Genomic DNA, 24,484 nt, shown 5'->3' on the forward strand with positions numbered 1-24,484 from the left:
AGTTTGTTAAGCAAAAATAACACTTTTTATTTCCCATAAAGAAAACTCCATAAACAAACAAAACAAATTAATGAGTCTTTAAAATAGTATACTTATTTAAAATAGTAATAAAATGGGAAGGTGAAAATGCTGAGTAAATAATACTAAACAATATTTAAGATATCTTAGGTCAGAAATACTCATTTAATTCAGGATTTCTTTGAGCTGTGGAAATGTTCAGTTCAAGACACAAAGTGATGCCAAAAAGACATCAGAGTTAGCTTAAAGCTAATCAACAGACAGGAGGGCTCCCTATAGCCACATAGTTTTTTGTAGACTATGCTCAAACTAAGCTTAGTACCTTTAGTCTTTCATTAACTTAGTTTTTGAGTAATTCAGCTCAGAAAAAAAATGCTAATATTGCAGATAAACTGCTCCAGTTTAGGTGAGGCTTGCTGCTGTGTCTGTTAGCATTGTACCTGGCTGTTAGCAAATGCGGCTAAATCGCTCCTGCCCAGTTGAGGCTGTCGGCTGTGTCTGCATCTGCAATTTTCATACCAATCTAAAGCAGTGGCTATGTGATTTATTTTTTAGTAAATTCAATTCATCTAGTAGTGAAAATAAAGTTAAAGTTGCACTACATCAGTTTTTTCCATGTTTACCAGGCTAACTTTTAGTTAGGTTCAGCTACAAACCTTTTCATGAATAGACTGCAACTGGGTACATTTTTATTTCACAAAATAAATGAAGAAAAAAAATATATTTTTTACTTTCGAAAGTAGACCAGTTGTTGTTGGTTGTAGCTCTAATAATCAGTGTTGTGTAGTGCCATTTTTAACAAGTTTTCTCCCGGAGTGCAGTTTAGGTACAGTGCCAGTGCAACGCAGTTTAACTTAATAGCAACCTTACTATTGATTTTCCTTCCTGCTCTTTATTATCACAGCTGTGTTTCCAATCACCGCTGTGTTGTCAGTCATCCATGTGGGGGAACAATGCGGCACGGATACAAAGCGCTAAACAGTTCCTGTGCTCTATGCAAATGCTCGTAATCACCTTCCTCGCCAGGCCATTTTAATTGCACCTCCTTAATTTCATGAATAAATCCAGCCTATTGAAAGGGGCTCGGGCAGCAGCGGTAGACTTCTTTAGTGTAGACTGTGTGGGAGGCAGGGAGGTGTGGGTAATTATGGCAGGCTGTAGCACAATGGATTCGTCATTATGCTGGAGTCTGAACGCCACAGCTGCTCTAAAGCATGTCTGAAATCTGCTTAGCCAGAGGTATAGCAATGTGAACAATGCCTTCTAAATTTTCGGGCCTTCATGAGCGAAACAGGAGGATAAGCATGCATACTATTTTGGTGATAATAAGGAGTATAAAGTTGAGGAACATTTTACAGGCTTCGGAATATTGCAGGAGAGTCATTAAAGCAGCATTGTGTGGCATTATTCAGCTTAAAATAGCTGTTTCAAGAAGATTCAGGAAAAACAATCAGGAAAACACTCACAAGAATTGTATAGTGCTTTATACCTCAGGCCTTATTTGTGTAGAATCCAGTAATAGTACTGTACTTGTGCATGTTTTTTTTACTCAGTGATTTAGTTTCAGTAATATATCTCAGCTTGTCCAGAAATGCATCTGTAAAGCGTGTTTTCTCTGAGGTGTGTCTCAAAGAGCAGACTACACTTCCTGACTATAGGGCAAGCCCAGAAGCAAGATATATCAATGCTTTCATAATACTGCTTTAAATTGGGGTTATGAAACAACACATAATACAAATACAAACATACTTCTTGTTGACATGTCAGAGACAAGAGACAAGAGGGCATCAATCATGCCTCCATTACTAAACTTATCTTCATGTAAGTACATGCCCACATACTAATTTATTTGTCATTCTTGATAAAATCTGAGATTATACACCATAAAACATCACATTATATTATATATTGATGGTGAGCCTCTGTATACCACATCAGAATGTGACTGACAAATGCATTTTAGCTTGCATTAATGTTTTAGGAACTACAACCATTTGTACATTATTACAAATGTAGGCAGTATTTTTAGTTTCTTTTGTATGCTTAAATCATTTTATCCAGTGACTTCCTGAAGTCTGGAACACATGCTCATTGCCAATTGCTGATTTTAGATCAGTAAAAGAATGCTTTTAAACACCTATTGAAACACCTATCAGTTTTGTCTTCGGTAAGAGAAAAGTCAGGTAATGTGTTGCACTGATATATCTAGTGTGACACCAGCATTGTTATCTAAACTTTCATTTAAGTTAGAACACTGTTTTGGCTTCTGAAGAGCTCATCTTGAAGTCTGAAACACAGTGGTTGTAATGCTTCTTGAGGTTGGAAACTGTATGATAATTAGTGTAAGTACACTTCTAGTGTGTGTGTGTGTGTGTGTGTTAGTTTGATGCAGTTGTAAAGCACAGCTTGTTCTGTAAATGAAAGCTGTCATATGACAGCATCTGCAGGACACATGTTTATAAGCTTGATGGATGGTTGGGTCGATTCAATCAAAAGACTTCCCAATTAACAACTTTTACATCAGGACCACTTGAGCGCTGATGCTTTAAAAAGCCACTTCATTTTCCACACTTTTGAAGTTTTCAGCTTAATAAAACTTTATTAGCTTTCATTACGGGATTAAAGCACACTTACAGGAAGTTGTGTTCCCCACAAATTGTGAATAAGGATGTAGCAGTAAGACATACACGTAGCAGAGGAAACATATATATTTAATTATTAGCATTTAGCAGACATTCATATCCAGAGTGACTTACAGAAGTGCTTTTTATCCACTCAGAAAATCTCTACCAAACACCATCACTCTCCATCAGACACATTCACATTCCATCAGACACCTTCACTTACCATTAATCACCATCACTCTCTACCAAACACCATCACTCTCCATCAGACACATTCACAACCCATCAGGCACCATCACCTACCATTATGCACCATCCCCCTCTACCAAACACCATTACTCTCTACCAAACACCATCACTCTCTATCAGACACATTTACATTCTATCAGACACCATCACTTACCACTGATCACCATCACTCTCTACCAAACACCATCTTTCTCTACCAAATACCATCACTCTCTACCAAACACCATCTTTCTTTACCAAACACCATCACTCTCCATCAGACACATTCACATTCCATAAGACACCATCACTCTCTACCAAACACCATCTTTCTCTACCAAACATGATCTCTCTCCATTACACACATTTACTCTCCATCAGACACCATTTGTTACTCACTGTTGCATTTAATAGGCTAATATATTCCACCACTTATTTTCCTAGAACTGTGTCTTCTTGTTGGGTGAATGTTTGGTGAATGTTTGGTGAATGTTTGGTGAATGTTTAGTGAATGTTTGGTAACTGTTGCCTGGCCTCAGCTCTGCTTTAGGTGGAGTCACTATACTGTACTGATCAGTGGGAAAGACAAATATTTCACAGTGAGATATGAAAAAAATAAAATAAAATCCTGGAATGATCGTGTTGATTTAAGTTATTACTCAGACTAATTTCTCAACATAAAACATTTTATAATTGGGCCTCTCAGCAACAGTAAATCAGCTGATAAAGTTGTGAAATGTAGCCGTGTAGATCTGTGTATTCTAACCTGAAGCAGTGTACAGATGCCTTCTCCCCAAAGCAGCTTCTGTTTTATTGCTCATAGCTGAGTCTCTCTCAGCAGCTGGGATTCCACCACATCAGTGCAATATGACACTTTAAAACACTAATAAAGATTTAAAAAGTGGCTTAGTGTTCCTCTTACTGCAGATGTAGCCACTTCAAAATCAGTTCTGCTGATGTTTGTGATTGTGTGACATGAAGCTCATATTCAAAATGTATGTGTGTATGCGTTACACTAAAAACAAATTAAAAAAAAAAACACAAAAACCTGCCAATTATTTAGAGCTTGCAATACATAATTTAAACTGCATTTATTTATACAATATTTCGATCATTACATGCTTTTTGTCCTCTTGGTGCACTTAGGCAGCTGAAGAAAGGCTACTTGGGCAGATTCATTATCTCTTTCCGGGCCCCATCCAGCTTTCATTGTGGCTCCTTTCAGGGCAGAGAGATTTAAAAATAAATATCCTTTATTATTTATTTATTTTTATTTTATTTTATTTTATTTTCACACTCTATGCAGTTACTAATGACGATTAGTAGGAACCAATGAGAAGAGTGCGGGGAGAGAATGGTCCACAGAAAAGCTTCAGGAGGAGTGGTATGTTTTGATGTCATGAAATCTGGTTGCTTTTTTAGGAGAATAGGTTTGCTTTTAGGCAGACTAACTAGAATTTCATAATTTTCATTAGACCAACATAAAACTGCACTTCAAACCAATGGTGTGGTTGTTTCAAGGTTTTCAGTGTAGATCCAGCGTAAAACTTAAAATCTTTAGACGCTAAGTGTCTCTTATAATAGATTGTCAATCTGTTTCACCCTCATCTATAGAACAAATGAGTATAAGCAAGAATATAAACTTTGCACTTTCACACACTGTGATGTGAATGCTGTGTGCAGGGTATAAATAAAGGGGCTGTCTTTGCCCGCTGGAGTAATGTTAAGTGTGTGTGTGTTTTGCGAGAATGTGTGTTATGTCCGTTCTTCCGCATGCGGAGCATATGTTTGGGATGCGCTCGTCTTCGCTCTGTCTCAGCTGCTCCTTAACACTTCATTTCCTCAACTCTCGCGCTTCTTTTGACGCTGTTTTCGTGCTAATTATTTGCTGGAAAGTTCCGCTTGGGCGAGTTGGCGTTTGAGGGGCTTTTATAGGAGTTATTTATTTATTTATTTATTTATTTGGATGTTTATTTAATTAATTTGCACTCGGGCCTCCTGGCTTGTATTTCTCTCTTTTTGTTCTGCTTCTTCGTTATTGTCACTCGTTCCTCTCTCGCTCTACTTATCCCTTTCACTCTTGTCCTGTTTTCCACTCTTTCTTTCTTTATTCTTTTGCTCACTCTCTCTGCTGTGTCTGTGCCCCACACACTGTCTCTTTTTGTGAGTGTGTGTATGTGTGTGTGCCTGTAATGAATGCAGTCAGGGCAGATGTGTGACACATCGATTCTTGAACACTATTAAACATGCCGAAATCACAAGCGAAAAGCCCATATGAGCATTTTACTGCATCTGTGCTGCCAAATAAGATTTCTGCTGAGTTAATTTCCTCTGCACAGAGAGAGAGAGAGAGAGAGAGAGAGGAAATGCTCTGCTGCTTTTGTTAAAATGCTCACAGTGTGAGCTAACGCGGAATAAATAAGTTTTGTCCCACTTTGTAAAAGTGTCTAATACAAAACTATGTAATTACATGTTAATAACCCATGTAGTAACACTAACTACTGGTGATGAACTTACTCTTAATAATGCATCACAGTTTTACTGTGTTACACATGCATCAACTTCAGTGTTGCCTCATGCAAGTACACACGATAAACACAATTACAAAAACGTATATTATTAAACCTTATTAATTAAGTCCAACTATGTAAAAATGTTTCACACAAGCTGAACTTCCCCACTTAATTTGTGAAGGGGATATGATCATGTAAAATAATTAGCATTTATGCTAATTAAGACATTTTAGGCACAATACATACACATCCCCTGCAGCATACCTGTGTTGTGCATGTGGGTGCATGTGTGTAGCACACGTGCATGGATTTAAAAAACAGAAAACAGGGTGAAGCTCTTGTTATTAGCATATATTTGTGTATTCATTGTGTGTTTCAGGTGCTTTAGTGACTGGCCAATCAGAGCTCATGGTTTAGTAGGAGAAAGTGACACATTACACTACTGGGCCCACACACATGCCATTTGATTCGGGCCTACACACATGCCATTTGATTCAGATAATATTATTTCTTCTTCTTCCTCTTCCTCTTCCTCCTACTACTACCACCATAGCAACCATCTTGCAAAAACAGGCTCACTTTACTAACCGCATCTCATCATTTTTAATTATTATTAGTTAGAATTTCAGTTGCTCTTCTAACTGAGTGTCTGATTGGGAAGCTTTGCAGAATGGCACAGCTTTAGAGGGCTTCCCCTCAGGATCTATGAGCTTTAAAAGGTTATGGCTGAGTAAATCTCTCAATCTCCTCTAAGGGCAGATGTTGGATGTGTTTTGTTCTCCAGCGCTGCAGGATAACTCCTCTTCACTAACACCTGTTCTCCATCCGCTCAGAGAGAGAGAGAGACAAACATACTCCAATATAAAATCAGAAAACTGAACACAGAATTGACATACTCAGTGATACAGGGAATCCAACACTGTAGCTTACTCTATGTCTTTGCAGCTATGTGGATATCTAGCTGTGTTTTGTGCTCAGTACAGTCATATGTAGTTCTCGAGGGGTCTTAAGCATTTATTATTTAGATTATTTAGTGCAGTAGCAACTTTCTAGGAAAAGCTGCTGATGAGATATTATATGAGAATGTAAGATATTGGGACACCTAAGCATTTAAATTTTCCTTTGAGATCAAGGGTGTAAGTAAGATGTAAATTCTATGATCGTATGTGTGTGTGTGTGTGTGTGTGTGTGGCTTTGTTATTTACTGTAGTGTTGTAAGCGGCAGTGTGTAAGTCAGAGGGCAGGTCGAGGTTGAATTTTAAATGAGTGTCACACACTCTGGGTCAGAGTTAATGCTGCTAGCAGGCATACACACACACACTGTCCTTGAAACACACACACAAACACACACACACACACACACACAATCATAAGTACACGCATTTAAATTCTAAACCCATTCCTTTAAAGGACACACACACCAGTCTAGTCAGACACACAGAACAAACCTTTCAACAGACAGACAGACACAAATACACAGTGATGCTCTAACACACACTCACATCCAGATATTCTCATGCTCCTTAACCTATGCATACAAATATATACACACACACCATGTATGAACTGTTTTTTGTTTACATGAAACATACTAAAACCAGGAAGAAAAGTGCAAAGTGTTTGTAATGAAGAACATAGGTGATGGGGCATTGTATGGGAATGCAACCCATATCATGACACCCAGCTTTCTGAACATGTGATGCTTAAAAACAAACTGATGAGCTTGACACTGACCACAGTTCCTACACACACAAGACTGTACCAGTTTGGGATGCTGAGTGTACATTAATGAAAAATAAAGTGAAGGGGTTTATATATATATATATATATATATACATATTAGCAATTGGCTGCAATTAAAGAAAGGGGGAAACATTTAGGAATTTAAATACTTTCCGTACCCACTGTATTTATTTATTTATTTATTTATTTATTTATTTATTTATTTATTTATTTTATTTATGATTAGTTTAGTTTCTAATAACGTCCTTATAGTGTGTATGTTTGTGTTCTCTGTGCCGAGACGTGTACCCTAACTCTTCAGTATATTTACATGTAATGTTAAACCCCTGATATGAGGGTGCAAAAGGGGGGTGTAAGGGTACGTGTGTGTCTGTCTGTCTGTCTGTCTGAGTAAATAAATAGATTTCACTTTCTTTCTCTCTCTCTCTCTTTCTTTCTGCCTGTGTGTCTCTGGTATGTCAGTGTGTCTTGCTCAGGTGGAAGTAATCTGTACTGAAAGCAGCACTTTCAGAAATTCATGTACAATTGCCCTTACACTATACAGAGAGAGAGAGAGAGAGAGAGAGAGAGAGAGATACAGTGTTTCTTCTCTTTCGTTCCTTTTAAGTTGAATAGCATATTCTGTGGGGCGGAAGGTCACATTCATCACTGTCAAGAAAAACAGCTAAATTCCAGAATCGCTTATACGTCCATCGCTTTCTTATTGTGTCTCATGCGAAATTAAACCATTTCTTAGTGTAGACTATTATCACCTTTAAAAAGTATATCTTTCTATCTATCTATCTATAAACATTTTTTGGGTTTCCTGATTCTGTAAGTCTCTGGTTACTGAGAAACCAGAGTGTGAGTGTGTGTGTGTGTTCGAGAAGTAGGCAAAGAGCTTTTGACACAGCCAGTGTCAGTATTTCGTCACCTCACTCGCTCTACTGCTCTGGCCCAGCACGCTAATGGCCCAGCGATGGGCCTTCACACACACACACACACACACACACACACACACACACACACACACTCAAACAGGTGCAGACCAGCAGAGACACTGCCAACTGGCCCCACATACTGCCAGAGAGAGTGCGTGTGTGCGTGTGTGAGCGTGTGTGTGTGAGTGAGAGGTCAGTCCTGGTGATGTTTCTCCTGCTGTTTGTTGTCATGCCACACACACGCAATAGAAAACAATAGGTAGGCCCACCATGAACAGCATGAGAGATAAATTTGTGTAAGGTAAATTTTTATGTAAATTTGTAAATGTTTGTGTTCCCCCAAAAAGCACAAAAGAGATGCATTAAGGGAAACGCACACAGACATATATTAGCAACAGGGCTACTGCCAGAATAAAACATTGCATTTTATGTTCAAGTAACTGTGGACCCCATTCTAACCAGTGCTTTCAGCAACTTTAAGTTGAACCCGTTGCCGATACAGATGTTCAGAAGCACACAGACACAGCTTGTCTAGTTCCTGTAGAAAAGTATTCCCATTAAAATGCCAGGTGTGGGCTAGAGGGGTATAAACCCTCATGTATTTGAGCTATGGATCAGAGGAACTGTGTTTTCTGGAATGATAAATGACTTTTGGGTTGAGGTGGGGAGTTAAGGTCAACTTAGTGCCGTTATCACTAAATGCATCACTATAATACATGCATGAATCACTAAAGACTTCCCTGGACAGTACAGCAGGATAAATATCCTTATGTTTTAGAAGAAGGAGACACAAATGAACAGGTGTCCCAATACTTTTGTCCATATATTGTAGATATAAATAGGTATTATAGGCTCTGCCAATGCTAGCATGTGTAAAACTGTGAAGAAACAGTAAAACTCCACAGGCTTTAATGAGCCCCCTGGGGAACCGCTCTCTGTGGATGGAGAGATAATGTCTCGAAGGCTTCAGTAAACGGTCAAGACCCATAAAAATCACACTTAGTTTATCCAAAAACTACTGTTCCAGTCCACAGCAGGGGCTGTAATGAGAGGCAAGCAGAGAGAGAAAGAGAGGGAGATAAACGAGTGAGGGGAAAAAAAGAAAACAGACCTGAAACAATATGGACCACTTGCCATAATTGTTTGGTGTCGACTGCTTATGTTTGTGCCGTCAACAGTGATTACAAAGCAGGAAATGAATTATATTTGTTTTAGTATACTTATATTTATTTGCATGTCCCATTGGTCCCTTTGTCCAATACCACGCCCACTGATTCAAGTCACCTTGCAATGAGTGATCAGCTCACAACGCTCACAAGTGGTGAGTGTTCGTTTGTACATACAACTCTGAAAACAAATAAGAGATCACTAAAAAATGACGAGTTTCTTTGATTTTACCAAATTGAAAACCTCTGGAATATAATCAAGAGGAAGGTGGATGATCAAAAGCCATCAAACCAAACTGAAATGCTTGAATTTTTGCACCAGGAGTGATATAAAGTTATTCAAAAGCAGTGTGCAAGACTGGTGAAGAAGAACATTTAAACACAGGGTTATTCAGCAAAATATTGATTTCTAAACTCTTAAAAATTTGAGTATGAACTTTTTTTTTTTGCATTATTTGAGGTCTGAAACCTCTCTATCTTTTTTGTTATTTCAGCCATTTCTCATTTTCTGCTCTAAATGACAAAAGTTTTATTTGGAATTTGGGAGAAATGTTTTCCATAGTTTATCAAATAAAACAGCAGTGTTCATTTCACTCAAACATAAACATATAAATAGCAAAATTAGAGAAATTGAATCAGAAGCTGTATGTGCTAGCAATGGGCGCAATTTAGACAGCTGAATACATTTGTAAGAAATATTTGGACATACAGGACATTCAATTAATTACTACTTAATCATCTCTGAATAAGGGAAGAGATCTGAATAAAGGGGGTTCCTTGTTCATGTTTGTACAGTATCATGTTATTTGTACATGCTACAGACGTAAAAGAGACGTTTGGCCCTATAGTCTGACCGTGTCACTTCCTGTTTGAGAGAGAGAGAGAGAGAGAGAGAGGCTGATAGGCTGTAGGCAGTGCATACACTGAACTGTCATGAAAGACTGAGTTGGACAGTGATGAGCAGATGGCTTATATTGTGTGTTGGGCTCAGTGTGTGTGTGTGTGTGTGTGTGTGTGTGTGTGTGTGTGTGTGTGTGCAGTGTTGTTGTGTCCTCGGTGGTTGCTTTACTCAGTGAAACGGATCTGGCAGCTCCAGGCTTCCTTGGCTATGACAGTGGCAATTATCTGTATCTGTGTCAGCACTGGCTGACGGTGCTGCCAGTCAAGCATTGCTGAGTCGTGATTGGCTAATGAGGACGAGGTGGGGACCATCAGCCTGAAATCGGTGCCTGGTGGGCGCCTTATTTATTTATTTATTTCTCCCTGCAGACATATGGGACAACAAACTGCTGCACAGCAAGAGTCCACACACACACACACACACACACAGACATATCATGATTTTTCTTTTCTTTTTTTTTTTTGTTAGAAACTGAAATAGCTCTTAAAAAAAATAGATTCACCGAAGAACATTTTGCTGTCTGTCTCTCTGTCTATGTATGTGTCTGTCTCTATGTTTGTGTGTTGATTTGAACTTTATAAACAAAAGTATTGGGACGCATAGAAACGTCCCATTCTGAGTCCGTAAGCATTCATTTTGAATTGGTCCCCATTTTGCTTTTGTCTATGTTGTGAATGGAACTATTTTTTCTTGCAGAGTGTTCAAAACCAAACAGAATATATTTCCCACCCTCTTTAACTCAAAATATTTCAGTAAACAGTGATAATGGACCTGTGTAATAATACACTTAAGGTTCATGCTGTAATGCAGTATTACACATTATAGCACTTCCTCTCGTGTATTATTTATTGCTTAATTATATTGCGAGTAGGGAGTATGAGAGATTTAGCCAGAAACACACGTGCGTCGTGTCATCAGCATTTTCATGGAGCTCGGCTTTCTCCTTTCTTCACAAAAATACTGAAAACAGAGTTTTCACTATTTATGGACAGGGCCTATATACTACAGATCACTTTAGAACCAATTTGGGGTAAATACTTTTAAAAATCTCATTACTTCACATTGTTTACATCAACATGTAATACATTTCAATATATTTAATATTTTTTTATTTCAATTTTTGACAGTTGCAGAAGGAAAATTTTTGTTTACCCTTAACCTTAGTAAGAGTTTGAATTAGTTTGACTGACACTTACATTACAACTCCTCTATCCGTCTCGCCCCACTTTTTTTGTTCCCTATGACAAATTCAAATGCCCCACCCACCCCCTCACCCCATGTAGCTCCACCTGTAGCGGAGTTTATAGGCATGTCCGATCCCCTTGGAGGACTGAATTGAGTCTTTGCACTTGGTGTGTGTGTGTGTGTGTGTGTGTGTGTAAGTTTGGCAGACAGACTGACGGCCTTTTTAAATTGCCCCTGGGCCTGATGGGAACCTGTCAGGAGCAGGATATGCCTGGAAGAGTATGGCAAAAACGAGAGAGTGAGAGATAGATGGTGGGGGGGGCTTGGGTGCTGGCAGACAGGGAAAGACAGTGAAGAGAGAGAGAGAGAGAGAGATAGTGAGACAGTGAGAGAGAAATACATTTCACACATGCGAGACAAAAACTGTTGGAAAAGTTACAGCAAGAGGGTGAAAGAGGACGAGAGAGAGTGCAGAAAAAAAGAACAAGTCCCAGAATAACTGCATTCATGCATTCAGATTGTTGAATTCAGATGTTTTTCATTTCAAGCGATGTTTATTTTATGTGTGTGTGTGTGTGTGTCTGTATAAAAGGTCACATTGTTAGGTCTGAGCCAACTTCAGCGTGGTTGTAAATTTGTTGTCGTATCCGTCCCACCTAGTTTGCAGTGTGGTGGAGCCTCTTTATTATAAGTGTAAGAAAATAGCAATAGCCTGATATCAGTATTGTGATATTTTCAGATTTGTACAGATTTTCAGAGTTTTAGATGGACAGAGCAGATGCTTTTAGATGTAAAAGCAAAAGTAAGATGTAATGGACCTCACAACTAGTAACTGTAACATACTGGTAACCAGCATAAAAGGAAACTGTAGGTGAATACACCAGATACAGTCAAGACAAATGCTTAATCATAAAACCTGAGCAATAAGTCAGAACCAAAGTAACAATTTGAGATAAGCAAACAAATAAAAAGAAAGTCAAGGCAAAGACAAAGAGAACAAGCTGGAAACAAACAGGCATAACAAACAGGTAGGCTAAATAACTACTAAACTCTTGGTATGCAACTTGCACAGTGTGTTGGCAATACTTTGCAAAGATACAGGATGGAACCTCAAAGTCAAGTGACTGAGAACGTGAAAGCTTTCTTTCTTTCTTTCTTTCTTTCTTTCTTTATTTCTCTCTTTATTTATTTATTTTTTCTTCCAACATTATTAAAATCTAATATATAAACAAATGTTTGGGGGCATAATGTTAAGTGAAAACTTGCTGTTGGAGCTGCAAAGGGGGACCAACTCCATATTTAGAATGAAATGTCATAAAAACATAAAAACATCTGCAAGTGCAACATGTAGGTGTTTTAATACTTCAACTGTCCACATTGTGGATGTTGAATAATCTCTCTCTCTCTCTCTCTCTCTCTCTCTCTCTCTCTCTCTCTCTCTCTCTCTCTCTCTCTCTCTCTCTCTCTCTCTCTCTCTCCTCCATCACTGTGTTTTCTCTTTATTCTGATGTCCGCTGCTGCTCAGCTTTTATTACTGTACCTGTGACTGATATTGTTACTGTTACAGGTACAATTTACCTTTGGATCATGTAGAATGTGTTTTTCTGAGCAGCAAAAGCAGTTCTGAGTGTTACCCTTCATCAGCTAATGTAAATTGAATGTTGGTACAGTCTATACCAGAAATGTACTAGTGGTAAACTGTATAGATTCTGTATATCATTACTGTCTTTAAAGCATGATATAGTATAAATAATTTTCTTTTTATTTTACTCAAATTACATGATACACTTACTAGTAGAAATGTTTGGAAAAATGACTTGGATTAATCTATTTATGAAAAGATGACTTGGTGAGCATCATGACAACTTCCATTCATATTTCAACCTGTGACCTGTGTCTCCTTATTAACATTATCTCTGAGAAAGCTCCACCTCAAATTGGACAATAGCGGGATAGCTAAAAAAAAAGTTCGGGAATATGCTTTTAAGACCGTAATTTAACCTTCAGTTTAGAATAGTTTGGTCTCTTATCATTCATAGAGATAGGAGCGTGTTTTTTATGACTGGAAATAACTTGCTTACTTGCAGAACTCTGGTACTAACCAATTTCAATCACCGGTCTTAAAGCTTTTTAAAACTTTTGAACTTTTGCCCAGACGTTGGATGTGGTTAACTGCAAACAATGTCTACTTACTCATAAGTCTCTCTCTATCTTTCTCTCTATATCTTTCTCTCTATCTATCTATCTATCTATCTATCTATCTATCTATCTATCTATCTATCTATCTATCTATCTATCTATCTATCTATCTATCTATCTATCTATCTATCTATCTATCTATCTATCTATCTATCTCTCTCTCTCTCTCTCTCTCTCTCTCTCTCTCTCTCTCTCTCTCTCTCTCTCTCTCTCTCTCTCTCTCTCTCTCTCTCTCTCTCTCTCTCTCTCTCTCTCTCTCTCACTTGCATGTATTCACAGAGCTGTATCCACTGACCTTTCATAGAACAGTGTAATTAATCAAACCGTGAGCGAGTGATAAAAGAAGAGAAATGTGAACGAATGTGAAAGAGCCTGCATGAAAAGAACACGCAAAAGTTTTAACAAAATGAATAGAGGGTGAATCAAAGTAAATTGCTATTTTGGCAATGTCATAGTAAACATCATTGAATATGCCTGTGGTCAAATCAATACTTAATACTTAGTACTTCATGTCCACATAACCTTTGGTGGTACAGGGAACCTCTGATTGGATTCACGATTGCTTCATCTTTGTGCTTCCAGATCCTGGTACTGACCCAGGGTCATGGAGACTGTATTTTGGATTGTGGATGATATACTAGCGCATTTTGTTTACCATTAGTGGACAGTTGTATGTGCTTTTTTACACACAAAAGAGTTTAGCAAATACAATTCTAAAAAATAAAAAAAGACACAAATCATTTTGCATTGAGTTAGTAGTGAGTTGGTTCTGATTTACAATATTAACATAGTACAAGCTATGGGTGGGTTATATAGCTTTAAAATAATATCACAGTATCTTATACAAATATATAACTCTATTCTAGGCAATATAATGGCATACAATAAATTAGGAAAATAAAAATGATATTTCAGGGTATTATCAGGGTAAGGCACACCCCTAAGCCAAGCTAATGGATCCACACCTGCACAGGATTGTACGCTTCAGCCTTATTAAGTCCAAGTAGTCGTGCAGTGAAAAAGTAGCATTGTGTGTCTAGACACTTCTTTAACAAGTTCAGTGATGGAAACTACCAGACTTTTTGCCAGAGTTCCGGCTGATGAGACTACAAACAGTACAACACACTTCCTCAACTGAATGGGCTTTGTTTAGACTTCTACATCCCTCCTAATTAATCACGCACTCTCGATATAATGTTACGTCAACTTGTTCCAGAAACATTTTCATTCACTCTAATTATTGAAAACCCAATGACAGTCAACTTCTAATAAAGCTGGAATATTCTGTGCTATTGTCGTCCAACAATACAGTCACTCCAAGATTTCCATCTTTCTTTCACTCGCTCTCCTCCATGTGCACACACTCTCTCCTCTATCTCTCTCTCTCTCTCTCTCTCTCTCTCTCTCTCTTTTTTCTTCTATACAAACACTACAATAGAGTAGAATAGAGTCTGACTCTAATGGGACTGCTGGCTTTGTGTTATTCACTCAACTGAGCAGCACTTTCACTTCATCTTCATATTAGAAACACTATTCAACACAATCTCTCTCTCTCTCTCTCTCTCTCTCTAATACTACTTGTCTCTGCCTTTTACGCAGTCATTTATTAAGGAAACTAACACTTTATTGCACTCCTTATAAGTTTAAGCAGTTTTTTTTTCCTCCTAAGAGATAAAGGAGAATTTGTGAGAGCACTGCATTGACATAAAGGTCACTACATGTATGTATTGTTATAAGGGAGACATAGCTGTGTTAAGGGGACATTTGCTGTATATAGGAAGCATAGGATTTCTGACTAGATCATACAGGGTATTGGTGGATCTAGGAGACATAGAGAAAATGTAAAGGTCATAAGAAAGACATGATTGTGTAAGGGGGACATTTGTGGTATATAGGGAGCATCATGTGGACATATGAAAATATGTAGATTATGGTATGTATAAGGTAGCAGTATATTAAGGGGCGTTATGACATTGAGATCAAAGGAAATATAGATCATTTCAGGCATATAGGGGTCATTAGGCAGGCTAAGGGGTGTTAAGGGGCTTTTTAAGACATAGTGTGGATTATGGGGACATAAAGACCTTCAGAAGACATAGGGGACATATAAAATATACAGTAATCATCAGGCAGCAGGGTATTAAGTGGGATTTGGGGAACATAGGGAACATAAGCAGATCATATAGGGTATAAGGGAGCAGACATCAGTAGACATCAATCATCAATTTGACATCAGAAAGACATTGGACAGACCCTGGATTTTTGTTTTTTTTAGGAAATTAAAGTCTTAAAACAAAACGTGACAAAGGTTTAACATTTAATAGACATTAAATTTGGTTTCCATATCTCAAAACTTAATGTTCATATTTTACATCCATGACATTGTTTAGTGACATTAAATTTGATCCCTTGACACCACAACTTACATTCAACCATATAACAACATATATCAAAACAGCTGAGACAGGACGTAGGGAGAATCTAAGGGGAACATTCAGGAGAATACAGGAAAACAGTGGGCATATGGGCTACATTTTTGGGAATTTAATGTGCATTAGAATATCTAAAGTGCATGAAAGGGAATCTAGGCGACGTCTTGTTCTTTGTCTCCCTCTCTTTAATTCAATTCTGTCGTTCCTTGTTCTCTCTCTAAGCTGCAGAACAGACTCTGACCTTTCTCTGGCTGCCTGTGCTTTAATTACGCTTTAGACTCCAATTCCCACGTTCCCCGGCTGCTCTCTCCTCCTGATTGGGCGATGAACTTTAGGCCAGTGAAGCGAGAGCTGATTGGGTTTCTCAGTAAAGGAGAGTTTGGAGTGGAGGGGTTATCGCTAGTGTCATAATTATTGTTTTATTCAAAAGAGAGGGAGGGTGTGTGCGTTATTTGAAATTGTGCAAATTTAAAGTGGACTTTATTAATTGTAGGGTAATGTGTTTATTACCATATCAATATTGTTGGATGCAAAAATAATAGCGTAGGTTTATTTACATTTTTTTAAATCCATTTTTACATGCAATCAATCAAAAGTTTGGACACATCTCTCCTCATTCAATGTGTTTTTTTATGATTTTTGTCATTGTAAATTTTGTATTGTAGACATTAAAGGTAGAAGACATGAGGTAGAGTCATCTGGAGTAGTTTTCTCAGCGTCTTGAAGGAGTTCTCAGTGCAAAATAAATTAAAGAATATATATTGAATGAAAAGGTGTATCCACATTTTTAACTGGAACTTTACACATAAATAAACATATTTTGAAAGTACATTGTCTGATGAGCAAAGGCTGTCAAACACAGCTTTTGGCTGTGCTAGAGTGGCTGCATATTTACTTTAAGTGCTGTTTACGCAGATTTATTTCCAGAAATCTGATTAAATATCTGAACTATTGGTAATAATCTATTATTCTTTTTTTTTTTTGTCTTTCAGCTCTTCAGTTGTTGGGACCATTCCTGAGCTTAGAAAGGTAAGAGAATGATGGTTCATATTATGCACACTAGCACAGCTGCTGCTGCTGTGCATAAATATGATGACTATCTGTTTGAATCGGTTAATAACACAAGAGGGTATTTGGTGGACATGAAGGGATGTAGGTAAAGGGTTCAGTTTTAGGGGACAGAAGGAGGACATTTGGGCATTAAAGGGGCATAGACGAACTTAAATGGCACAAAGACTGCATAGGTAGTGTGTACCATTAGGTGTATGTGGATGCATATGGAACACTGACAGTGAGATTTGAAAGGCATAAACAATGCACATGGGGAATGTGGAGGACATGGAGGGGGACATTAACTAACAATATTGGAACACAAGATAGCATTATGGGAAGATATAGGGGATATTAGAGAGATATAGAGAATTTGAAGGAAATTAAAATCACATAAATGTATATTAGCAGCACATTGCAGCCATTTTGAGGACAGAGTGAGCCTCAGAGGAATGTAGATGAACTTAAAAGACAAAAACTGCGCAAGGGACCGTAGGTATAGGTGTATGTACGTGATTTTTGGGAACATTATGTGGACATTGAGGGACATATTGAACAGGAACAGGGAGATTTGAAAGACAGAAAGAGTACACAGGGGGAATTAGGTGCATAGAAGGGGCATTCAAAGGACAGATTGGGACAGTATTGTAACATAGGGGGCATTATGGGATCATACAAATGACATTGAGACATTTGAAGGACATAAAGAACACATAAACGGGCATTAGTGGGGCATGACCATTTGGAGAACATATAGAGGATGTAAGTACACTTGAAGTTGGACAAAGGGGGCATTTTATGGGCATTATTGGGATTTTCAAACACACACTATGGTAATTAGGTGGAAAGTGTGACTTTTGAAGGACATAAAGAGCATATAAGCGGCTGTTAGCTGCAAATAGGGGACATTTGGAAAAAAAAAGAAGGACATGGGGGTATGAATGGTACCTAGGGACATTTGAAGGGCATAAAGAGTATATAAAGGGGCATTAGGTGGGATTTAGTGGGGTATTAGTGGAAAGTGAAGGGACAGTGGGTGTCTCATTAATATAGTGAGCATTAGGGGACATGGGGGGCATGATATGCCCGCTATATTGTTTGTTAGCAGTTTGATTGTGAAGTAAACACACTTTATGGGACTTTGCTTCCACCAGGTCAAGTCTTGGACACACACACACACACACACACACACACATGCCTTCTTCTACTTCTCTTTCTCTAACCCCCCCTCTCATTTTCTCTCTCTCTCTCTCTCTCTCTCTCTCTCTCTCTCTCTCTCTCTCTCTCTCTCTCTCTCTCTCTCTCTCTCTCTCTCTCTCTCTCTCTCTCTCTCTCTCTCTCTCTCTCTCTCTTACACACACACAATCTCACTCACACCCACACAAACGTGCAGTTTAATCATCGTCCTCAACACTGTCCTGCCTTGGCGCCCTCAGAATCCTGCTCAGCCAATCAGAATCTCCACTGAGCCATGACTGACAGTGATAAATGCCCGCCCCCTCCCATCATCAGAACTGTTAACAAGAGCAAAGCATGCTGGGTACACGCTGAGGGTGAAGAAAATAGGCTCATTAATAACCAACTGTGTGTGTGAGTGAGAGAATGAGAGAGAGAGAGAGAGAGAGAGCAAGAACATAGAAGAGACAGAGGGAAAATGAGAAGGATGGATATGAGCCTAAATAGAGTGAGAGAGGGAGAGAATAGACAAGGAACACAATGAGAAAAGGTGATAGAGACAGAGGAAAAAGGGGAGGTGGAATCGTATGTAGAATATATGATGAATTAATGAGTTCATTAATTATGACTGTTGCATTGTATTTGCTTTGTTTTGTGGTTATAAAGCTGCTCTGCAATAATTATAATCACGTGGCTGATGGAACAAAACACCTACTCTCAATTAGATAATGGACTTGTTTTTTTAACCGAAAGATACATTTCTTGAGTGTTTCAAGCTACTACGTAGAGATATAAATAGTAATAATAGTAATAGTTTTGCTGGTTTACCTGTTAATAGTCAATTTGTGGAAAAGCAATAATAAGTTCTACTTTTATTTGCTGAGACTGACCAGAGTAGGAGCATAAACACATAGAAGACATTATGGAGGCACAGAGGGCATATGTGGACTTAGGCAACTGCTTATGGTCATAGGGTGGACATAGAGGCATTTGGAGACTTGGGTGACAACTAGAGATCATTAGTGTATTTCTAGTGTACATTAATAGAGGGTATTAGTTAGGGTTTTAGTATTATTAATAGAGGGTATTAATTGCTAGGGGACCACTAGGAAGACATTGTAACAGTTGGGAGGGCATTTGGGTACACTGGGTATGAACTAGAATATATTTGAGGGCGTGTGCTTGCAGAGTAGAAGGCTCAGATTGACATAAAGCATGATGGGGCATAGGGGGTATTAGGAATAGGAATCATTACAGGGGTACACATCTTATCACAGAAATATAATAAGAAGTATATGGGGGCATGACTGATGCTAAAATAATGGGAAACATATTAAAGGCCATAAATGCCATTAAAAGATGCAGGAGACATTACATAACCACACATTGTGTTAAAGGGACATGTGACTTTAGGAGAAAATGAGGTATCAGTAAATAACAATTTGAAGGTGTTAGATCCAGGTAGAGGGTCCTGTTGCCCCTTTTGTCTGGTACCACACAGAGTTTTAAACCAACTTCCTGATTATATTCATGTATACACATGCACACACATTTCCCTGGTGACTTATTGGAGGTGAGTTTGGGACAAGTATCCCCTTTAGACTCGCTCTGTTTATGAAAATAAAAACATTCTCCATAACACCGATTTGGCCCGAACACATAAACACCTTTTTTCTGCTGCGGCTGCTGCTGTTTCTGCGGATTGGTGAGAAGATGATCAAATAAACCAAGTTTACATTTTAAGCTTAAAAGATTATTTCAGAATTTCATCCGAGCAGGAGCGAGCATGGCTGAGACTTCCAATGGATTGGATGAGCATGCGCCTGCAGTGGAGCAGAGAGAACCAATTTCCCTTCTTCTCTTTATTCCTCAGGCTTTCTGCACACATACAGTTTGTTTACAATGAGTGGAAACGTGTGCGAGTGTGAGGAAATCTGTGTGTGAAAGACCAAAATAGAGAATTCTGACCAGAGAACATTGGAGTCGTTTTATTTAAAGAGACTTTGAACAAAACCAGGGAAGAGTGGGTTGATGTTTGTGCATGGGTATGAAAAAGACGTTGGCTTGGATTTGTCCATGATCTTTATGCAGGGTTTGATTTAAAGTTTGTACACACCTTAAATTCTGTTTTTTTATTATTTACAATAAAAATATGCATTGTAGATTAATACTAAATATTGAGAAAAACATCTGGAATTATTTAGTAAATAATAAAAAAAGTGTTAAATTCTTGAAAGTTGGCACCTCTTGCTTAGATGATCAGATTTGCACATCTTGACTGGATTTTCTCAGTCAGCTTTATGAGGTAGAGTCACCTGGAATTCAGGCTTTCAGTTAACAGCTGAGCTTTTCAACTTGTCAAGAGTTAATTGCTTGAATTTCTTGTCTCTTAATAAAGTGTTTGAGAGCATCAGTTGTAAAGTTGTGAAGAGGTAGAGTTGATGGTATACAGTGAATAGCTCAACCATGTAATTTGAGAAATGAAGGTTGGTCAATCTGAAAAAAATTCAAGAACTTTGAAAATATCCTCAAGTGCGGTTGCAAATACCAATTAAAAACATTATGATGAAACTGGCTCTCATCAGGACCAAAAAGGACCGATAGTTACATTTTTTTAATGTGTAAAGAGCAAAGGCTCAAGCATAAGCTTGAACACTCATTAATCTTCAATACCTTAGATGGTGCTGCATCAAGAACCATCATTAAGCAGTAGATGATGGAAACACATGATTGGTCAGGGATTAGTTTGTAAAACATTTGTAAAGCACTACAATACAGAGTTACACTGACTAATGACACCCAACTAGTGTGTTAAAACCATGTACAGAAGCAACAGACTTCTCTGAGCTTGACTTCTCTGGGCATGGATGCATCTAGAATACTATCAGAAGACCATCACACAGCATAAATATGTATTTTATTCACACTAATCGGTATTCCAGATCTATGCTTTTAGTTGTAATTGTGTTTCTGTAGCCCTGCTTGCAATTCAGTTAGTTACTCTAGGAATGTTTCCATAGTAATTAGCTTGCTTAATCAGGTTCCTCAGCCTAGCTAACTAAAATAGCAAACTTTGCTCAAGTTAGAAAGTCTCATACTACTGTACTTTATCCAGATTTTGGGCTAATTTCTGCACGTATGCACAGAGTATCTAGAACAGTCTGCTTCCACTGAAGAACAGGTGGACTCTTAGCATAATACAGAATTAGCCAGTGGTTTAGTCACGTCAGGTTCTGTTAGTGCTCTGCTGTCATCCTCCTAATACACAGCCCACTGGCACTATCTCTCTCTCTTTCTCTCTCTCTCTCTACACCCGTTTTGTCTCCTCTCCATCTGTTGACCCCTGTTCCCTCCATTTTTGTCTGAGACTGAGTGTTGAAACACAAGCTTAACCCTTTATTAGCATGTGCTGTTATTTTCTAAGCTTTTTAAACATAATTACATAATTAGTTGCATTAGTAATTATGCTAGAATGTTATTAAACATACAGTCTGCCTTCTGTACTGTCAGATTTCATCCGGCTGTCTTTTTTTTTCTCCTTTTTTGTCAAAAATGACCACAACATGTTAAAACAAGACGAATCACAAAACACAAAAAAAAGTTTTATATGATAATAAATTATAGATTTGTCTGCAGAAAGATGCTAAAGTGATATAAATTGAGAGCATATGGGACTTCCCATACTCTACTGAGAGAAAGTGCTACATAAAGTACTATCTCTCTCTTTCTTTCTCACTCCCTGCCCAAGGGTTCGTTCCTGGTCAACTGGAACACAGCACCACATGAATAACAATCATTGTACCGCCATTCATGGTTACCAGAGGTTATAAAAAACTAAATTCAGGGCAGACAAAAACACACAGTAGTGTGTAGTGCATCCCTGGCACTGGCATTGAGAACCATAGGTGCTGTAAAATGTGCATTCATATATGTACTGTATATACAATATGTATATATTTATGTATAGGGTTTTAATGAAGATAACCCTTTACCCTTTGCTGCAGTAACGAGCTCTGCTCATCAGGGAAGCTTTATGACCTCATAGTAGATGTTAGGTGAATTTGATGGCTTTCAGCCATGAGAGCATTAGTGAGATCAGATACTGATGTTAGACGATCAGTTCTGGGTTGTAAATGCCACTCCAACTCATCCCAATGGAATAGATGATGGCTCATCTTTCCACAGCCTATAATGATCCTAAAACCCATGTGTGGCTACTCTAGAGTGTCAGTGCGTTTTTCACAAAGCTTAAACACCTTTGTTTTATTATGTTAATACTTTTTTTATTGATTTCCAAACATCCCAATGGTCCAAAAATGTTTCGTCAGATTTACAAAGATGCAACATAAGTGACTGTAAAATGAATCAATAATCAATTGTTGTTGCCTTATAAAATGTCCCTGTTTCCTGCTCCAAGATGAGAATGTCCAGAAAATACCCTTACTGCTGTGATAAAGATGCTGATTTTGCCATCTATTGCACCATTTAAGGTGGAAAGATTAGGCTAGCTAGCTATCTGTCTACTGAGATGAACTACTAGTGAATTATTTAATATTGTTATGAAGAAAATGAATATAAAACATTGAAAGTAGCAGTCTGGGAGCAAAAGCTGCAACTTTAATTTAGTGGAACAGTCAGTAACCCTTGTTTGGAGGACTTTAGTGACTTTACCACTGTTAAGTGGACATAAAAGCTCAGAAATGTAAGCTGGTGCCTCATTATGTACAGCCTGGTAGGCCAACACTAAAATTACACTCTAAAACTACACACTAAACTAAAGTAATATAGTGGTTATTGTAATTTTTAACAAGAAAAATACAAATTTCTGGATTTCTTTGGTCACTTGTGCCGCCATCTTGCCAGTGATTTTGAACCCTCTGTTTGGAGTGTGCCTCTGAAAATCTTAAGTTTAAAAGGTCATGTAGCCCTAAACTTTCCCCATACACCTCCAGCATAACAAGAATCAGAACACCCTACCTCTAGTCAAAGTCTTAGCAGAGACGTCCGGTGTTTAACACCAACAAAAGATACATCTCAAAGTCTAATGAGAGAGACAAGTTATTGTTCGATTATTTCACCAATCTTAATAAAAGGGCCAGAAATAATTTTTTATTAAAATTTATTTCAAAATTAGAAATGATTAAACCCCCAGATGACTTTAGATCTCTTCTTCCATATGATTTTTAATAGCTTCTCAAAATCAGTAAATACGTTTTGTAGAGGAGAAAATGAATCAACAGAGTTGAGAACATGAGAACAGAGTTGATTTCAATATGAGGGAGAATATAATTAAAGAATTAAAGTCCAGATTGAACACCTTTGTTAGCAACTAAAGCACCTCACACTCTTCAGAAAGAATGGCAGCACATAGGACAGTGCTAACATGAGCTAGCATCTCTGTCTGAAACCAGCCCGGCTCTGTTAAGCAACGGCGGATCTGTCTGATTATAATTTCACTCTCCTGGAGTGCACAAGGCTGTACTGCTTGTTTGCTATTGATTTTTATTTATAAGCTCCTAGATTTGATAGTGCACAAATCAGGCTGATTGTTTAGGAGTGCGTGCGGATCAATAGCATGTGGCTGCGGGCCGCCCGTCGTGCCGCCTCTCAATAGGACCAATTTAAAGCTTTAATTAGCGTAAAAATTATCTACTCACATTGCACCAAAGTGAGTGCACACACACACACACACACACACACACACACACACAAAAAATATGTCCATGTATCATTGCATTGTTTGCAAAAGTTTGAAAATCATACTTTTATAAAAAAAAAAAACAATAGTAAATTGAACAAAACATAAATGTGCAGGATGTAGAACTGCATTCATTCAGGAAAACAACTCATTCTATTTGTGCTGTCCTGTTTTTTATTTATTTATTTTTTGGCACTTCAATTGATGCAGTAAAATAAATGGGGATATTTTTTACCCATAACCCATGTGTATGTTCAGATCACTGGCTTTTAATACTTGTAATTATCAAATTATTATAAATAAACAGGGACAATACTGATAGTAATTGTGGAATGCAATGGTATCAATAAAGGAAATATGTATATATGCAATCATACGCGCACACACACAAACAGTATATGCATGCATGCATGCACATCCACAGTGATAGATATTCATGCAGACATGCATGCATACACACATGTACACACACTGATGCTCAGAGACTGTGTGCTTACAACCAAATTCATATGCTGTGCACTGATACCAAGATACATAGAGATGTGATAACCATACATTATTGATGAGTTTATTGCCATAATCTCAACTTCAATTTAGTTTACTTCATTTCCGTTCAATTAAAGTTCTTTGC

At 37.9% G+C, this 24,484-nt stretch overlaps 1 protein-coding gene across 34 annotated transcripts in view; it reads left to right on the forward strand.

The window, feature by feature from the left end:
* Window positions 1-24,484, forward strand: part of LOC103034479 (protein tyrosine phosphatase receptor type D) — a 535,243-nt gene that overhangs the window by 276,851 nt on the left and 233,908 nt on the right. For all 34 annotated transcript variants that reach the window (XM_022681944.2, XM_022681952.2, XM_022681947.2 and 31 more), the window contains exon 9: window positions 16,922-16,958. The gene's annotated coding sequence lies outside the window, so the exon portion shown is untranslated. The remainder of the gene's footprint in view (window positions 1-16,921; window positions 16,959-24,484) is intronic.

This window comes from Astyanax mexicanus, chromosome 25 (genome assembly GCF_023375975.1).
Source record: "Astyanax mexicanus isolate ESR-SI-001 chromosome 25, AstMex3_surface, whole genome shotgun sequence".
Classification (NCBI taxonomy): domain Eukaryota; kingdom Metazoa; phylum Chordata; class Actinopteri; order Characiformes; family Acestrorhamphidae; genus Astyanax; species Astyanax mexicanus.